The 19,071-nt window shown below is 37.3% G+C and overlaps 1 long non-coding RNA gene across 1 annotated transcript in view; it reads left to right on the top strand.

Moving 5' to 3' along the window:
• Positions 1-19,071, top strand: part of LOC105481693 (uncharacterized) — a 722,106-nt gene that overhangs the window by 238,450 nt on the left and 464,585 nt on the right. The window contains exons 6-7 of the long non-coding RNA XR_011614711.1: positions 2,707-2,835; positions 14,436-14,553. This is a non-coding gene — a long non-coding RNA (uncharacterized lncRNA). The remainder of the gene's footprint in view (positions 1-2,706; positions 2,836-14,435; positions 14,554-19,071) is intronic.

Raw genomic sequence — 19,071 nt, 5'->3', positions numbered from 1 at the left:
AAAGATGATAGTAGTCTGGATTAGGGAAGTGATAGCAGAGGTGAAGGTAAGTGGATATGTGTGTTTCACAGGGGGCATAGGGGTGGTCATGGTTAATAATGTACACAGGGCAACAGGTGGGAGTAGACTCTGGTCCTCCTTCCTGGTTTAGGGATTAGAGCAGGACAATAGCTAATGAAAGAACATAATGGATATTTAAACCAGTTTATTTTGAGATGCCTATGGCATAGCTGAGTTGCATGCAGTTTAATATAGTAATGTGAAGCTCAGGAGAAAATGTGGAGTTGTAAATGCGGATTTCTGCATTTTCAGAGTATACGTGGTTATCAGAGCCATGTGGGTATTGAGATAGTCTAAAGGGCAGGCTCTATGCAATGAGAAGAAGGGAGAGTTTAGGTCAGGGACATCACTTCTTTTCTCAGTGACTCATCTTCCTCTTTTATCATACTCCTCTCCCATATGGGTGATGGGAAGAGTCACAAAAGGTGGAAAACATACAATGCTTTAAATTATTTGGAAGAAAAATTAAGATAACACAGAGAAGGAAGTTAAAGGATAGAGACCTGTATTATACACATAACAGTGGAATGGTTTGGGAGACTTTCTAATGAGGTCTCTTTTCAAATTGAGAGTCCTGTCCCATCAAAATAGTTGTATAAGCATGAAGGAGCAATTAATTCTATACTCTGCTAGACATACACTAAAAATGTTCTGGAACTGTTAATTGTTCCCTGATCATCCATAAAAGTAGCCCAATAAGTCATCTGTAAAATTTCTTAAGATGTTCATTCATTCATTCATGCATTCATTCATTCATGCATCCATTTATTCATTCATTTCTAAAGACAAATTTTGCATATTATATGATTTGAGCTAACACCACTACAAATATTTCCAAACAGCTGCATTGTTCTTCACTTCTAGATCAGCCTGTCTCCAATTCTGCAACAGTCAAGCTCCTGCAATAGCTCACCAATTTACAGAAAACTTATCAAGTGCCCTGTGGTTTCTGAGAAGCCTCAAGGCCTTTTATTCTCAGGAAATAGATCTATAAACACTTAATAAATTAATGTTTGCAAGGACAACAGAGCATATGTCAGACAAATGATCACCAAGAACTGCCTGGCACAGTGAATGCATTCAGTGAGAGTGTAATTTATATATTTCACTTTCAAGAAGTTATGATAGAAATAGCTCCTCTGTAGACATTACCAAATGTTACCAGAGAAAGATTTCTGCTATGCTCACACTGTAGCCAGTCAGTTCTGAGGGAATTCGTTTTATCAACGGGGAAGATTTACCCTGCCAGTCAAGCTAGAGGAAGACACTGAACAGCTTGGCCTATATTGAAGTGAAGATCCTTTGGAAGCTTCCAGTATTATCCCCTTTTGTAATCTTTCTGTTCTTCTTGTTTTTGTGGTGTAACATTTCTTATCTCTAAATGGAGTAGTCCCTTCCTCTTTTTCTATTCTTCTTTTAGAAGAAAAAAGAAACCTTTTGTCAGTTCTGGGACATGAAAAGAAAAACCTGTCAGGGCAATGGTAAATGGGTAGTGGGTATAATGGGAAATGATACTGTGTCTTTTTTCAGGGCTTAGAGACAGCAAAAATTGCCTTGGACAAGTCACTTGATGTGTCATTCACTAGCCTATGACTCAGCAGGGGTCCTTGACCTTTGCTAGGCCCCCCTCCAAAAGCCTACTCATGCTAGCTTCTCAGTCGGATTGTCCCTGGACAACTGGTAACTCCCAAACTCCCACCTCAGAGATTCCAATGAATTGAAAGCAAAATGGAAAATATTTCATTAATCCAAGTGAGCATTCAGGAATAAGTGAGGGAAACTTCTTAGAAATGAATTCAGATCTATAAAAATTTCCTCAATTCATTTGGGTCTTTTTTACTTATAAAGAAATATTTTTGAGTTTTTTGTTTTGTTTTGGCATATGTTTTATTGCTTTGAAATATTTGTTTTTGTTTGGATTTGCTGTGGAATAAATTTAAGCATTACAGAAGAAATTAAACAGAAACTGTAAGGAATTGAATGGATACAGAAAGTTACCCAGAGCTGATTTTATATTTGCACAGGTAAGTGAATATTTTAGGTGAAAACTCAAGAGAATATATTTCCTTATACACTGCAGGCTATTTTTTTTTTGACAGTATTAGAACACTTCCCTGAGCAGTATTTACTGTTTTTCTTAGTTTTGGTGATAAAAGCTTTCAAAGAAAAATAAAGTGAAAGCACAAAAAATTACCTAACCAAATGGGGGTGCCAGAAGTGGTTTTATACTTATTTCACCCACATGTGTGAGAAAAGTATCTAGTGTTCAGATAACTAGGTGAAATGAAGAAATAATTGAGAGTTATAATGGAACAATGTGGTAAAGAAAAGGGCAAACTGATGAAGACTTTTGAAGTCAAAGCAAAGGTAACAAATACGAGGAGAAAGCGGTGGGTCTGTGTTAGAATTTGAAGGCTGGTTAAACATCATGACAACATGCACTTTCCTTAGATGGCTAGGTGTGTTTTCATGGAGATAAGCTCCAGCTACGGAGGAAGGGGTACATTTTTGAGAAAAGGATGTAGATAGTCTCGTTAAGGAAAGGCATGGTACCTGCTGTTTAAGTAGCATAAAGGAAACAAAGTATTTTACTGGAATGACAAGTCCTCCCTGGAAAATTTTAGGAGACTTTGTATTTTTTTTGAGACAGGGTCTTGCTCTTTGGTCTGGGCTGGAGAGAGAGAGAGAGAGTGATTGAAGCTCACTGCAGCCTGGACATCCCGAACTCAAGTAATCCTCCTCCCACCTCAGTTTCTCAAGTGGTCAGGACTACAGGTATGCGCCACCACGCCCAGCTTGTTATTTTTATTTTTTTTATAGAGATGGGTTCTAAATATGTTGCCCAGATTGGCCTCAAACTCCTAAACTTAAGTGATCCTCTTGCCTTGGCCTCCCAAAGGTCTGGGATAATAGATATGAGACACCATACCTGGCAAGAAGATATTTTTGATAGTATATATTGAGTGGTTCTAGTGGAATGTTATAATTCCAAGAGCATCTACTCATTCATCTTAGTTTAAAAACATTAACAAAGAGGTGAGTTTATTAACATCTTTCTGTCACACTACATATCCAAGCCCTGTTCATTTTTTTTCTGTATGAGATTCCTCAAACTTTTATGATTCCAACTCCACTGTCATATTCATTGCTTGAAATATTTAAATATTTTATCCTATATGATAAAATTCAAACTTCTTGCTTGATGTAAAATTCATGATCTTTTATCTCTTACTAGTTTTATTTCTCATCTCCCTCTAATTTGTACTATTCTTTCTTACAACCATACAAATCCACATGTGTTTTTTCAACCACATTCTCCTGCCTGGAGTGCTTTTCTACTTCCTGGGGGTATATTTTACTCATAATTAAATTATGTCCCTCTTTTTGTGAAGCTTTTTCTGACCCTTTAATCTGATTTAAAGGTCTCTTTCATATCCTTTCATTATGGGACTTACCATAGCGCATTACAATTTTTTGTTGATTTTTTTTACCTCCCTTATTTTGTTTTTAATGTTTTCATAGCAAGGTCTATGTCGTTTAGGTATTAAATTCTTACACCCACCAAATAAGGTAGACCCTGGTAATCTGTGTATAGAATGAATGAAATTATGCAATAACCCTACGTGGAAAACTAATATTTTAAAAATGGAAGTTTCAATAGTGCTATAAAATGCTTTTATATCTCGATAAGCAAAGATCATAGTGTTTGTAGTATAATTCCTATGCTTTTGCAATCAAGAGGATACTGAAGTGTGCAAGTGCAATGAAAGAGGCTAGATTACACTAATCACATTTTCTTGGAACTACTCTTGCCCAAGAGCTAGTACAAGAGAAATGTTGCCTCTCTTTCCTGATTGACACCAAGTGGTACACAAAACATGGAATGAAAATGTAGTCATTTTTTACATACTATATAGCCTCTTGTGAGTATCCTGAAAGGCCTAATATAAATTTGGTAAAAATAATACTAACAATGTATGTTAATTATAAGGAGGCATTTAATAAAAATGATTATTAAAAAATGCACTGCATTTTCACCGTGTGTATATAAATACACAAGTATAATGCTGTGAAATGCTTTATTTCTAAATCAAATCTTATTGTAGGGATGAGGTATTCCCTTCATTTTCACTTACCCACCCAAAGATTCCCTGAAGAACTTCCTTTGAAACTTTAGTTCTGAAAAGCATAGTTTGAAAAGTGTCAACTAAGAAAAAGAACATGACTATATAAGACATGTCAAGTGTCATCAAACTCTTTTCTTATCCTTATATTCTAGAGATTTTTACAGAATAATAGATTTTGCTTTGCAAAATCTAGGCACCCACAGGTTATAGAAAATCTGAGTGCCTGTAAAAAGTTCAGTTTTCTATAAGAGTATCAAAATTCCATTTTCTGTAGAGGGATGAAAAAATAATTCCTACCCAAAATAAGTGAAGCTATCATTTACATTTTATTTGGGCAGTATAGCTAGATTCTGAATTCTAACTTGATTTATTAAGTTACGGTATTTTGAATTATAAATTTGAGAAATCATGGAACTTCTTTATATACGTTATATAAGCGTATTATTTGTTCATGGAAACATGGAATAATTGGCCCTGTCAGCTTCTTCGCCATGACTCATACAAGGTTCTCCTTGAGCATAATTTTGGATCCCCTTATCAACTATACCTCCCTTTTCTCAAAAGCCTCAAATTCATAGATGTCTCTCTAAAAGCACAGTGCTCAGCAATGATCCGAGTGGAGCGCAGAGGGATTTATAGCTTCCTTGTTTCAAATGTCGTATCTGACTGTTAAGCCCAAGGTTGCTTTAGATTTGTCAGAAACAGCTATTTGACTCAATTAAAACAAATACCTAAGTCTTTACAAAATCGACTTGTCTTACCTCAGGGATGAGCAATACATTGGATTCCTCATAAAATCAGTTTAGTTTAAAAGGTGAAGAAATCCTTTTGAATCTGTTGTAAATACGTATTATAATTATATCAAATATGCATACCCAGAATTTGAGATGATATGCAAGGAAACAATTGAGGGGAAGGATAGAGTCACAAGCTATTTTCAGCATTAAAAAATATATAAGGATCATTAGGTGTTTGTTGATAATAAGGGTGGAAGAAACTAAAATGTTGAGTGTTTTTCCTTTCAGTTGGAATCATATCAACTGACTGTTGTAATAATGTTGCTCATTTTATGCTGTTCTGTGGTCACATGTGTGTGTATATATATATATAGTGTATATTTGCTTAATAAACATGGCAAAGATAAATGAATTATCTTTAAATAAATGCAACATACCAGCTGTAAAAATTCCAGTGGAAAAATTCTGGAATTGGTATCTTCAAAAGGTAGATAATCCAAAAATATGAATAAGTTTTAAGAATATTTAATAAAGTTCCTGATTGGAATTTACAGTGCTGGTTGTTAAATTTCTTTTTTTTTTTAAATTTATTTATTATTATTATACTTTAAGTTGTAGGGTACATGTGCATAACGTGCAGGTTTGTTACATATGTATACTTGTGCCATGTTGGTGTGCTGCACCCATCAACTCGTCATTTACATCAGGTATAACTCCCAATGCAATCCCTCCCCCCTCCCCCCTCCCCCCTCCCCATGATAGGCCCCGGTGTGTGATGTTCCCCTTCCTGAGTCCAAGTGATCTCATTGTTCAGTTCCCACCTATGAGTGAGAACTTGCGGTGTTTGGTTTTCTGTTCTTGTGATAGTTTGCTAAGAATGATGGTTTCCAGCTGCATCCATGTCCCTACAAAGGACACAAACTCATCCTTTTTTATGGCTGCATAGTATTCCATGGTGTATATGTGCCACATTTTCTTAATCCAGTCTGTCACTGATGGACATTTGGGTTGATTCCAAGTCTTTGCTATTGTGAATAGTGCCGCAGTAAACATACGTGTGCATGTGTCTTTATAGCAGCATAATTTATAATCCTTTGGGTATATACCCAGTAATGGGATGGCTGGGTCATATGGTACATCTAGTTCTAGATCCTTGAGGAATCGCCATACTGTTTTCCATAATGGTTGAACTAGTTTACAATCCCACCAACAGTGTAAAAGCGTTCCTATTTCTCCACATCCTCTCCAGCACCTGTTGTTTCCTGACTTTTTAATGATCGCCATTCTAACTGGTGTGAGATGGTATCTCATTGTGGTTTTGATTTGCATTTCTCTGATGGCCAGTGATGATGAGCATTTTTTCATGTGTCTGTTGGCTGTATGCATGTCTTCTTTTGAGAAATGTCTGTTCATATCCTTTGCCCACTTTTTGATGGGGTTGTTTGTTTTTTTCTTGTAAATTTGTTTGAGTTCTTTGTAGGTTCTGGATATTAGCCCTTTGTCAGATGAGTAGATTGCAAAAATGTTCTCCCATTCTGTAGGTTGCCTGTTCACTCTGATGGTAGTTTCTTTTGCTGTGCAGAAGCTCTTTAGTTTAATGAGATCCCATTTGTCAATTCTGGCTTTTGCTGCTGTTGCTTCTGGTGTTTTAGACATGAAATCTTTGCCCATGCCTGTGTCCTGAATGGTACTACCTAGGTTTTCCTCTAGGATTTTTATGGTATTAGGTCTAACATTTAAGTCTCTAATCCATCTTGAATTAATTTTCGTATAAGGAGTAAGGAAAGGATTCAGTTTCAGCTTTCTACTTATGGCTAGCCAATTTTCCCAGCACCATTTATTAAATAGGGAATCCTTTCCCCATTTCTTGTTTCTCTCAGGTTTGTCAAAGATCAGATGGCTGTAGATGTGTGGTATTATTTCTGAGGACTCTGTTCTGTTCCATTGGTCTATATCTCTGTTTTGGTACCAGTACCATGCTGTTTTGGTTACTGTAGCCTTGTAGTATAGTTTGAAGTCAGGTAGCGTGACGCCTCCAGCTTTGTTCTTTTGACTTAGGATTGTCTTGGAGATGCGGGCTCTTTTTTGGTTCCATATGAACTTTAAAGCAGTTTTTTCCAATTCTGTGAAGAAACTCATTGGTAGCTTGATGGGGATGGCATTGAATCTATAAATTACCATTTTCACGATATTGACTCTTTCTATCCATGAGCATGGTATGTTCTTCCATTTGTTTGTGTCCTCTTTGATTTCACTGAGCAGTGGTTTGTAGTTCTCCTTGAAGAGGTCCTTTACATCCCTTGTCAGTTGGATTCCTAGGTATTTTATTCTCTTTGAAGCAATTGTGAATGGAAGTTCATTCCTGATTTGGCTCTCTGTTTGTCTGTTACTGGTGTATAAGAATGCTTGTGATTTTTGCACATTAATTTTGTATCCTGAGACTTTGCTGAAGTTGCTTATCAGCTTAAGGAGATTTTGGGCTGAGACAATGGGGTTTTCTAAATATACAATCATGTCATCTGCAAACAGGGACAGTTTGACTTCTTCTTTTCCTAACTGAATACCCTTGATTTCTTTCTCTTGCCTAATTGCCCTAGCCAGAACTTCCAACACTATGTTGAATAGGAGTGGTGAGAGAGGGCATCCCTGTCTTGTGCCAGTTTTCAAAGGGAATGTTTCCAGTTTTTGCCCATTCAGTATGATATTGGCTGTGGGTTTGTCATAAATAGCTCTTATTATTTTGAGGTACGTTCCATCAATACCGAATTTATTGAGCGTTTTTAGCATGAAGGGCTGTTGAATTTTGTCAAAAGCCTTTTCTGCATCTATTGAGATAATCATGTGGTTCTTGTCTTTGGTTCTGTTTATATGCTGGATTATGTTTATTGATTTGTGAATGTTGAACCAGCCTTGCATCCCAGGGATGAAGCCCACTTGATCATGGTGGATAAGCTTTTTGATGTGTTGCTGAATCCGGTTTGCCAGTATTTTATTGAGGATTTTTGCATCGATGTTCATCAGGGATATTGGTCTAAAATTCTCTTTTTTTGTTGTGTCTCTGCCAGGCTTTGGTATCAGGATGATGTTGGCCTCATAAAATGAGTTAGGGAGGATTCCCTCTTTTTCTATTGATTGGAATAGTTTCAGAAGGAATGGTACCAGCTCCTCCTGGTACCTCTGGTAGAATTCAGCTGTGAATCCATCTGGTCCTGGACTTTTTTTGGTTGGTAGGCTATTAATTATTGCCTCAATTTCAGAGCCTGCTATTGGTCTATTCAGGGATTCAACTTCTTCCTGGTTTAGTCTTGGAAGAGTGTAAGTGTCCAGGAAATTATCCATTTCTTCTAGATTTTCCAGTTTATTTGTGTAGAGGTGTTTATAGTATTCTCTGATGGTAGTTTGTATTTCTGTGGGGTCGGTGGTGATATCCCCTTTATCATTTTTAATTGCGTCGATTTGATTCTTCTCTCTTTTCTTCTTTATTAGTCTTGCTAGTGGTCTGTCAATTTTGTTGATCTTTTCAAAAAACCAACTCCTGGATTCATTGATTTTTTGGAGGGTTTTTTGTGTCTCTATCTCCTTCAGTTCTGCTCTGATCTTAGTTATTTCTTGCCTTCTGCTAGCTTTCGAATGTGTTTGCTCTTGCTTCTCTAGTTCTTTTAATTGCGATGTTAGAGTGTCAATTTTAGATCTTTCCAGCTTTGTCTTGTGGGCATTTAGTGCTATAAATTTCCCTCTACACACTGCTTGAAATGTGTCCCAGAGATTCTGGTATGTTGTATCTTTGTTCTCATTGGTTTCAAAGAACATCTTTATTTCTGCCTTCATTTCGTTATGTACCCAGTAGTCATTCAGGAGCAGGTTGTTCAGTTTCCATGTAGTTGAGCGGTTTTGATTGAGTTTCTTAGTCCTGAGTTCTAGTTTGATTGCACTGTGGTCTGAGAGACAGTTTGTTATAATTTCTGTTCTTGTACATTTGCTGAGGAGTGCTTTACTTCCGATTACGTGGTCAATTTTGGAGTAAGTATGATGTGGTGCTGAGAAGAATGTATATTCTGTTGATTTGGGGTGGGGAGTTCTATAGATGTCTATTAGGTCTGCTTGCTTCAGAGATGAGTTCAATTCCTGGATATCCTTGTTAACTTTCTGTCTCGTTGATCTGTCTAATGTTGACAGTGGAGTGTTGAAGTCTCCCATTATTATTGTATGGGAGTCTAAGTCTCTTTGTAAGTCTCTAAGGACTTGCTTTATGAATCTGGGTGCTCCTGTGTTGGGTGCATATATATTTAGGATAGTTAGCTCTTCCTGTTGAATTGATCCCTTTACCATTATGTAATGGCCTTCTTTGTCTCTTTTGATCTTTGATGGTTTAAAGTCTGTTTTATCAGAGACTAGTATTGCAACCCCCGCTTTTTTTTGTTCTTCATTTGCTTGGTAAATCTTCCTCCATCCCTTTAATTTGAGCCTATGTATGTCTCTGCGTGTGAGATGGGTCTCCTGAATACAGCAGACTGATGGGTCTTGACTCTTTATCCAGTTTGCCAGTCTGTGTCTTTTAATTGGAGCATTTAGTCCATTTACATTTAAGGTTAAGATTGTTATGTGTGAACTTGATCCTGCCATTATATTAACTGGTTATTTTGCTCGTTAATTGATGCAGTTTCTTCCTAGCCTCGATGGTCTTTACATTTTGGCATGTTTTTGCAATGGCTGGTACCCGTTGTTCCTTTCCATGTTTAGTGCTTCCTTCAGGGTCTCTTGTAAGGCAGGCCTAGTGGTGACAAAATCTCTAAGCATTTGCTTATCTGTAAAGGATTTTATTTCTCCTTCACTTATGAAACTTAGTTTGGCTGGATATGAAATTCTGGGTTTAAAATTCTTTTCTTTAAGAATGTTGAATATTGGCCCCCACTCTCTTCTGGCTTGTAGAGTTTCTGCCGAGAGATCTGCTGTTAGTCTGATGGGCTTCCCTTTGTGGGTAACCCGACCTTTCTCTCTGGCTGCCCTTAAGATTTTTTCCTTCATTTCCACTTTGGTGAATCTGGCAATTATGTGTCTTGGAGTTGCTCTTCTCGAGGAGTATCTTTGTGGCATTCTCTGTATTTCCTGGATTTGAATGTTGGCCTGCCCTACTAGGTTGGGGAAGTTCTCCTGGATGATATCCTGGAGAGTGTTTTCCAACTTGGTTCCATTTTCCCCCTCACTTTCAGGCACCCCAATCAGACGTAGATTTGGTCTTTTTACATAATCCCATACTTCTTGCAGGCTTTGTTCATTTCTTTTTCTTCTTTTTTCTTTTGGTTTCTCTTCTTGCTTCATTTCATTCATTTGATCCTCAATCGCAGATACTCTTTCTTCCAGTTGATCGAGTCGGTTACTGAAGCTTGTGCATTTGTCACGTATTTCTCGTGTCATGGTTTTCATCTCTTTCATTTCGTTTAGGACCTTCTCTGCATTAATTACTCTCGCCATCAATTCTTCCACTTTTTTTTTCAAGATTTTTAGTTTCTTTACGCTGGGTACGTAATTCCTCCTTTAGCTCTGAGAAATTTGATGGACTGAAGCCTTCTTCTCTCATCTCGTCAAAGTCATTCTCCGTCCAGCTTTGATCCGTTGCTGGCGATGAGCTGTGCTCCTTTGCCGGGGGAGATGCACTCTTATTTTTTGAATTTCCAGCTTCTCTGCCCTGCTTTTTCCCCATCTTTGTGGTTTTATCTGCCTCTGGTCTTTGATGATGGTGATGTACTGATGGGGTTTTGGTATAGGTGTCCTTCCTGTTTGATAGTTTTCCTTCTAACAGTCAGGACCCTCAGCTGTAGGTCTGCTGGAGATTGCTTGAGGTCCACTCCAGACCCTGTTTGCCTGGGTATCAGCAGCAGAGGCTGCAGAAGATAGAATATTTCTGAACAGCGAGTGTACCTGTCTGATTCTTGCTTTGGAAGCTTCCTCTCAGGGGTGTACTCCACCCTGTGAGGTGTGGGGTGTCAGACTGCCCCTAGTGGGGGATGTCTCCCAGTTAGGCTACTCAGGGGTCAGGGACCCACTTGAGCAGGGAGTCTGTCCCTTCTCAGATCTCAACCTCCATGTTAGGAGATCCACTGCTCTCTTCAAAGCTGTCAGACAGAGTCGTTTGCGTCTGCAGAGGCTTCTGCTGTGTTTGTTATTGTTTACTGTGCCCTGTCCCCAGAGGTGGAGTCTACAGAGACAGGCAGGTTTCCTTGAGCTGCTGTGAGCTCCACCCAGTTCGAGCTTCCCAGCAGCTTTGTTTACCTACTTAAGCCTCAGCAATGGCGGGCGCCCTTCCCCCAGCCTCGCTGCTGCCTTGCCGGTAGATCACAGACTGCTGTGCTAGCAATGAGGGAGGCTCCGTGGGCGTTGGACCCTCCCGGTCAGGTGTGGGATATGATCTCCTGGTGTGCCTGTTTGCTTAAAGCGCAGTATTGGGGTGGGAGTTACCCGATTTTCCAGGTGTTGTGTGTCTCAGTTCCCCTGGCTAGGAAAAGGGATTCCCTTCCCCCTTGTGCTTCCCAGGTGAGGCAATGCCTCGCCCTGCTTCAGCTCTCGCTGCTCGGGCTGCAGCAGCTGACCAGCACCGATCGTCCGGCACTCCCCAGTGAGATGAACCCAGTACCTCAGTTGAAAATGCAGAAATCACCGGTCTTCTGTGTCGCTCGCGCTGGGAGTTGGTGACTGGAGCTGTTCCTATTCGGCCATCTTCTGGTTGTTAAATTTCAAAGGGCATTCGTCATCCACTGAGGCTGACAAGAATATGGGCTGAAAGAACCATCCATACAACTTACTGCTTTTGTGGCTGTCTCTTTATGACTGTGGTCAAGTTTGTCCTTGAGACTCACATACAGACAAAGCCTCTTCTGCATATGCCTCCTGTAACAGCCCCTTGAAAGCCCTCTTTTCAGCTTTTTTAGACATTCATGAACAAACATTATGGTCATTGTTGTGAAAGAAAAGCAATTTCATTTGTCTCAAAAATTTATTTGCTACTCCTCCTCAGTTTAGTTGGTAAGACTAAAAAAAATCCTGTCACACATAATTTAAATTTCAGGTAAAGCAAATAGAGAAACGTCTGAGCTTTCAATTTGGAAACTTGTTTAGCCTTTCCTGGTGTTTCAGAGTACTCATCAAGCTTCAGTGTCTTGGTTTCAGAATGTGTGCTCAGCAGTTCTGGCCACCAGAGAGTTCCCTTGCTCAGGATCCTGCCTCCCCTGGTCGAAAGCCACAACATCTGAAATTCTGTTTTATCATCATACTGGGATGCAGTTATCATCATTCTTTTTCTTAAAAATGACTAAGTTATTTTTCATTTTGTGTACATGTCATCATTCATACAGAAACCGTTCATTGCCATTGGGAATAGCATAGACATTTTGAATTTTTTTCCACTATGTTATCATTAATTACCTGCATCCCAGTTTTTAATGTGGCAATACAAAAGGTTTTACATGTGGGATTCTTAGTACGTATTTCTGAGTATGTTTATGCAGCACCAAACAGTGGATATAATGTTAACAACATTAAGGGGTAACTAAAAGAAATTGTATCTTAACAAATTGGAGTTCTTTTTTAAGTAAAATATTTTCTGAATATGTTTTGCTAGAGAACATAACAAATTTCATTCTATGAATTACGTATGCCTTCAAGCGACTCCTCTGACAGCATCGTCTGGCAACACTTCCCTTTGGTTAAGAAGGGGGTACAACATTCATCATCATTTCAAGTTGTGGCAGGTGAAGGGAAAACGTAATGCTAAGAAGTGGGGCTGAGGGTAAACAAAAAGATAACTGCAAATGGAGTTCACAAGATACCACTATATTTTAATCAATATGATTAGTATTTAATTCTCCCCTTTACCCAACTGTACAAAATTGAACTGGGTCCGTTTAGTTACACATATACGTGATCTTTTGAGATGTTATACTAATGCAGAATAAAATAAAACAAATTCATTAAACGAAAGTCTTGGGGTTAGATTGCAACTTGTAAGTCATCTTCAGGTCTTGAATTCTATCTTAAATCTTTTCAAGTTTGTGAGGCATTTGGTATTCGCTCCTAACTATGTAATAACGTAGATTGCAGAGTGCAGGCACTAGGCACATGTTAAGAATTTTAGGCTGTTCTTTGCGAGAGCAAAGATTTGCAAATTGAAACTATCTGTGCCTTCCACGTATGATAGTGAATTTTTTCAATCAGGAAAGTTAGTTTGTAGGTTTAGGATGGATTGACTTGATTAAAGCAGATCCAGATTTTACTACCACTTCTGATTCTAATTCTTCTGCATGCTTTTATTACAATTTAATTGCTAAAGAAGTGGGATTTATACTTTAAATTTATTTTATGTATGTTATTTATCTATTGTCCCAGAAATGCTGTTTATTTCCTATCATAGAACACACTTGATGTCTCTGTATTCAAGGTATAGGTTGTAGTGTGGTTAGGGTCAGGGTTTAGCATCAGTGATCTCTGATGTAGCTTTGTTAGGTGTATTGAAATTTTTGTGGCAGTTTAAAAAATCATAAATGGATAATATATTCAAGTACTACATTTTGTTTCTTCTTTTTTCCATGTTAGTTTTGGAGAGTTACTATAGAGGGGTACTTTGTAGACATTTCTCTTTCCTGTCCTTTGGTGCTTAAATTATTTTATATAAATTCAGAAACAATCAGATTGGCTGGCTTCATTTTATTTTTTGGAACTGATTTCCTCTTGATTGTAAATTTGTCATTGGGGAATCTTTTTCTCTTTTTAGGCCAAACAGCTGTTTTTAATTTTATTTTTATTTTTTCCCCCATTAAGGAGGTCAAGTTCCTTTGGGGGAAAATCTTCAGTTCATTATGTTCTTTTCTTTTATAGCAACATGCACAACAACAAAATACAAATTGCTTTTGGGCTGAAATTTGCTGTAATAGATTTAGTAGTATTCATTTAAATACCTTGGCATTTCCAAATGGTAGCGCCACTTCCAACCCTTAGACAAAGCAGAATTCGCAGCTTATTATAGCTAATTTTTTTTTTTCTGAAAATATAGAAAATACATTCTTAGCCATGTATTATTGGGTTGTTGAAAAGAATGACATTTGTTTAGCTTTTGTTCCTATTTTGCTGTGCTTTCACGTTCCCTTTATGTATATCCAGGTCTGATGAACACAAACCATTAACCAAAGCCTGTTTTAGATACTGTAGATGTTTTGGCATCTGTTCTTTTTATAGATGCCAAAACATTTATAAAATGCCTATTCTTTTTATATAACATCTTGAATTAAGTGTGAGTTCTCTTGGAATGAATCTATGTAATCACGATTAGTGACTGGCAACATAGATTTTGTTCTATTGTAGATTATTATTAGTTAAATCAGTAAAATATTTGCTTACAGTTAACCTAATGAAAAATAAGTGAAACTTAAAATAGTGAAACTCATAGATGTTTACAATATATTTATGAATGTCAGAATATCATCCAGGCCTAAGTAATCTTTTTTTTTTTTTTTTTTTTTAGATGAAGTCTCGCTCTTGTCCCCCAGGCTGGAGTGGCACCAGCTCAACTCACTGCAACCTCCGCCTCCTGGGTTCAAGCAATTCTCCTGCCTCAGCCTCCTGAGTAGTTGGAATTACAGGTGCGTGCCACCATGCCTGTAAATAATCTTACCTCTGTTCTCTTACTAAATGGAAATAGGACAAATACAGTACTCACTTATAATCAAACAATCTATTTGCTCTTCCTTCCCTCCTTCCCAAGAATTTGAAATATAGATTAATTTAGTCCACTGACATATGTATCATAGAAACTCAAAGAGAGTCAGGTATGTGTTGGGTGGGAAAACGTATTTTAGCTTCCTGTAGCTTTATAATCACGCCTCCAAATTTGAGTATGGTCAGAGAAATCCAAGAGTGTTTGCTATATGAAAGATCTTGCTTTTCTTCTATTTAATGTTTTCTCTTTCTAAAGTTTCAAAGATCTAGATAGTAACTAGAAAGCAGTAACTACTTTCAAAAGCACTGTGAAGAATGATGAAACCATGAGGACCTGTGTGTGGTTTATCACCTCTTTCTCTTCTCTAAAATATAAACTAAGAGATAATTTCCATTTATGATTGAAACCATGTAAGTCATCAAATTGTCAGCAACTTGAGGAGTTTTGGCCAGAAGCAGAGTATGTAAGACCAGGTTAAGGAGAAGGACTTGAAGGCAACATGCTAGTTTGATGTTGTATCACAGGCGACAGTAACAAAACAAATTTGATGCTTTATCACAGGTGGCAGTAACAAACAAAGCCACCTCAGCAGTAGTATTCAGAAGTCAGGAGGGATGGTTTTTCAAGTTGGCAAGTGGTAGCCTCATGCATCTTGGTGACAGGAACTATTACAAGAGATGGCACAAGTATTACAGAGAAACAGTCAAGAGAGTGGCTCCAGTGAACTCCCCTCACAACATAAGCTTAGTCTGAGAGTTGACAAGGCTATTCCTATATCAAGAAAGACAGTTGTTGATGTTGGGTCTGGAATCTGACATTGTACTTCACAAAACTGAACAACAAATGCACATAATAAAACTAAAGAGAAATGAGTGGATGAAGACATGCAATTTTCCATCTTGAATTACTCATCTTTCAAATACTTTCTCTTCTCTCTCTCCCTCTCTCCTTCTCTCTCAGAGCAAAAGAGAGTTCATCAGGATCTAGAAAAACAAAACTAATACAAATAGATAAAAATGTATAGTTATCTTTGTATGGGATTCATAGGAGCCTATTAGTCATATCTCCACCTATTCTTAATTTCTTAGCTAATTGAAATAGATGCAAGAGTCAACTGGGCATTGAAATATAGCATGAGGTTATTTTTTCATTGAAGGAAGCAGTTTAGACTCACATTGAGTGTTTTACAACTTCCCAAAATGAATTCAAGCAAACAGTTATAGATGGACAGATGGAAATAACAGACTTTCCCTTAAAAGGGCAGGACATTCCCTGGTGAGGTTACTGGGCAAAGTAGAAATAGAATAAACTTCATTTTTGAAAGCAGGTACCTTCAAGAGAGTTAAAACAGAGACAGAACAACAAGTAGGCAATGACTTTTCATATATTATTCCTATCTAGTAGAAAAACAAAGGATGCCAGGCTCTCATTAGTCTTCGTAGCTTCCTTTTTGATAAGGCAGTGTGAGAAGGGGCAGAGAATGGCAGAAATTATTTTCCAAAGTGCTTCACTGAGATGGCAGCAGAGCTGGTCAATGCTCCTATTTTATGGCACCATGAAGAAATACTGTGACTGGAGTAGATATATTTCCTTCTATTATCCTGGAGAAAGTCTTGAACTTCAAGTACCCAAGCATACATAAAAAAGCAGGTAACATACAAAGAAAGAAAAATAAGGCTGACTTCAGATTCTGCAGAATTAGATATAGAAGAACAATGAGCAATACAAAGTACAAAAGATTCAAGAATATTGTATTCATCTAAGTAATCCTTCATGCTTGAAAGCAACAAAAAATGTTTGTAGATAGGCAAAGTCTCAGAAAGTACACCATGTACTTCTGAGAGAAAGAAGTTGTTTGAATATAAATTTCAGCATGAAGTTACTGAAATGATCAGAATCATTAAAACTACACTATAATAAACTATGTAATAACTACATTATTATGCTATATAATGTCTTAGAAACAGTGAAAACCTGGACCTAAATGAAAGAGGATGTCGAGAACTAATACATGTCTCTCGAGAAACAATGCATATGGGAAATTTCATTAGACCAAATAAGAAAATCCTGAAGACCTCTAGTCAATTATTCTTTATTTGGAAAAGTGACATCTGCAGAACAAGTTGGATATAATATCCAGGCCCTTACTACAGGGCAGCAGGACAAAGAAAGCCTTAGAAGGGAAGTGCCAGTTTTACTTGCTTTGAGCTAGGAAAAGTGGCCAAGACCTAGAGATTTGTTAAAGGATACTAAATTACAGCTGGAGAGGAGGAATAAGTTCAAGTGCTCTATACCAGCGTTGGATGACTTCTTGTTAATGATCACAGAATTAAATAAAGCACTGTCTATAGAGTATTGAGGGCAAAGGGCTTGACCACAAAATTTTTAATGAGGCACAAATCATACACATGTAAAGAAAATGGAAATGTACTTATAATTATAGTATTCATGCATCTCCCTGAAAAAATTCTTGAAGACAGAGTCATGTCAACTGAAATATTAATCCAAAAAAACCTTGTGAATGAAACATCTTTATGTAAAGACTGGTGTTAAGCATTGTATCCAACAGATAGTGCATCTTTTTGCAAGTGCTCTTGTAACATTTCTGAAAATCATAAACTAGTAATGGGCCAAAAATAAAAGCATAAATGTATTTAAAAATTGAGATAATAAAAAATAAGGTAACTAAACTACAATAAAACTAGAAAACAAAAGCAAAATTAGAAACAAAAGTATCCAACCACTTGAACATTTAAAAAATATTTTCTCTCTTTGATTTCCCCATGGCTCAAAACAAAAAGCCAAAGCAAATTTCAAAACAACGTATCAAAAATATGTGACAAAGGATCAGTTCTACAGGGAGAAAATTCATGGCAGTAAGCAATCGTGAAATTGGAATTAAGTTACTTGCAAAGAATGGAATTAAATTAATTAAACAATTAACCTAGGACTTTTCTTTTTAAGAGCGAGAAAAGCAAAGTTCAGGAAGGCTAAAAGATACTGTGATAGAAATGAGTTTCGGCTGGTGTGCAAGAAGAGAGCTCAGTAGAAGAGAGAGTCTAGATAGAAAAGATTTACAGGATGTAAAGTTTTTGCTTCTGCATCCCAAATAGCAAAGACTGAAAAAGTCATTGAACGACAGGCCCAATAGTTTCTCACTTGAAGAAAATCAATCAGTCCTATAGCAAAGAGAAGTTTGAGGATAGGATCTTCTGGGCCATGCCCATGTTTTTCAGATGGTCTCAAGGGAGCCATGATTGAGATAGAAGTGAGGTATTTAGAAAAGAACTTTGAACATGGCAATTAGTATATAGACCTGACCAGAAAGCAAAAGAATAGAAGCCTAATACACACTTGATGGAAGAACATGAACAGGGACATAAAAAAGAATCTTCCACTGCATAAGTGAAGTGAAATAATCTTTAGTGAAAATAATCTTGAGTGCCCCCCTAATGTCTGCTCAGGAATGTTTAATAATTGCTATGGATTAGTAACTATTGTTTTTTTCATCTTAATTTTTTTCAAATAGTGCTTTTATTTTGTTTTGTTTTGTTTTCCCATGCAGTTGTCTTGTCTGTGGAGCAAGAAATAATTGGTTCTTTTAGTTCATAGGTCACTGAACCCACAGAAACCTCGTTCCAGATCTAATGGAGGGAACTGTCCTTTACTTAGAGATCCTGAATTTTGAGATGAGCATTCTGGTTGTTTTCCTGGAGGAGTGGGTGGATGTATTCTCTGTTTGGAAAGATAGGTACACTTTGCAGATTCAAGAAGAGACTTTGGCAGCTATAGCTTAGTTGTTCACCAAACAGTTTTCTTTCATCCAGTGCATTGAGCTCAGCCATCATTCTCAGTGTCCCCAGGAACAAACTGTGTCAATGTGAATGAGTTCCTACAAATGGAATGTGAACAGAAGGCTCGACACATAACACTTCATACATACGCTACTTCAAGGGCTTTTGCCTTTCGCGAAATGAGACTGTCTTTGTTGGAAGCCATAGACTGGGAATGGCAGAGCCACAGTTAGAAGAAGCATGGTCCTTGAATCACAGATTAGTGGTGAGCGATCACTGTTCAGAAACACCTGTTTTATACTTTATATGCAAAATAAATTATTTTATATTTGAAGCATTTGATCTGGAGGGTTTGCTTCTTATAGAAACTATTGCTCATTTATCAATATATGGTATATAACTTTTATTCTACTATTATTAGAATTAATATTTTTCTTTATTTTCACATATAAAGAACCTATTCTGTGCTGTTCTTGGTCCAAATAACTTACTATTTCCTTAGAGTTTCTACATAAGAATTGGCTGTGTGAAAACACAGAATATTTTTAAAGATTTGATAAACAGTACCAAAATTCTCTCTAGAAAGATTGTGCCAGTTTTTTAATCTCAAGAGAAATGAATAAGGGGAAATAATTTTTTAGACACAT

This window comes from Macaca nemestrina, chromosome 16 (assembly GCF_043159975.1).
Source record: "Macaca nemestrina isolate mMacNem1 chromosome 16, mMacNem.hap1, whole genome shotgun sequence".
In the NCBI taxonomy this organism is placed as follows: Eukaryota; Metazoa; Chordata; class Mammalia; order Primates; family Cercopithecidae; genus Macaca; species Macaca nemestrina.
This window is presented reverse-complemented; position numbering and strand designations above follow the sequence as displayed.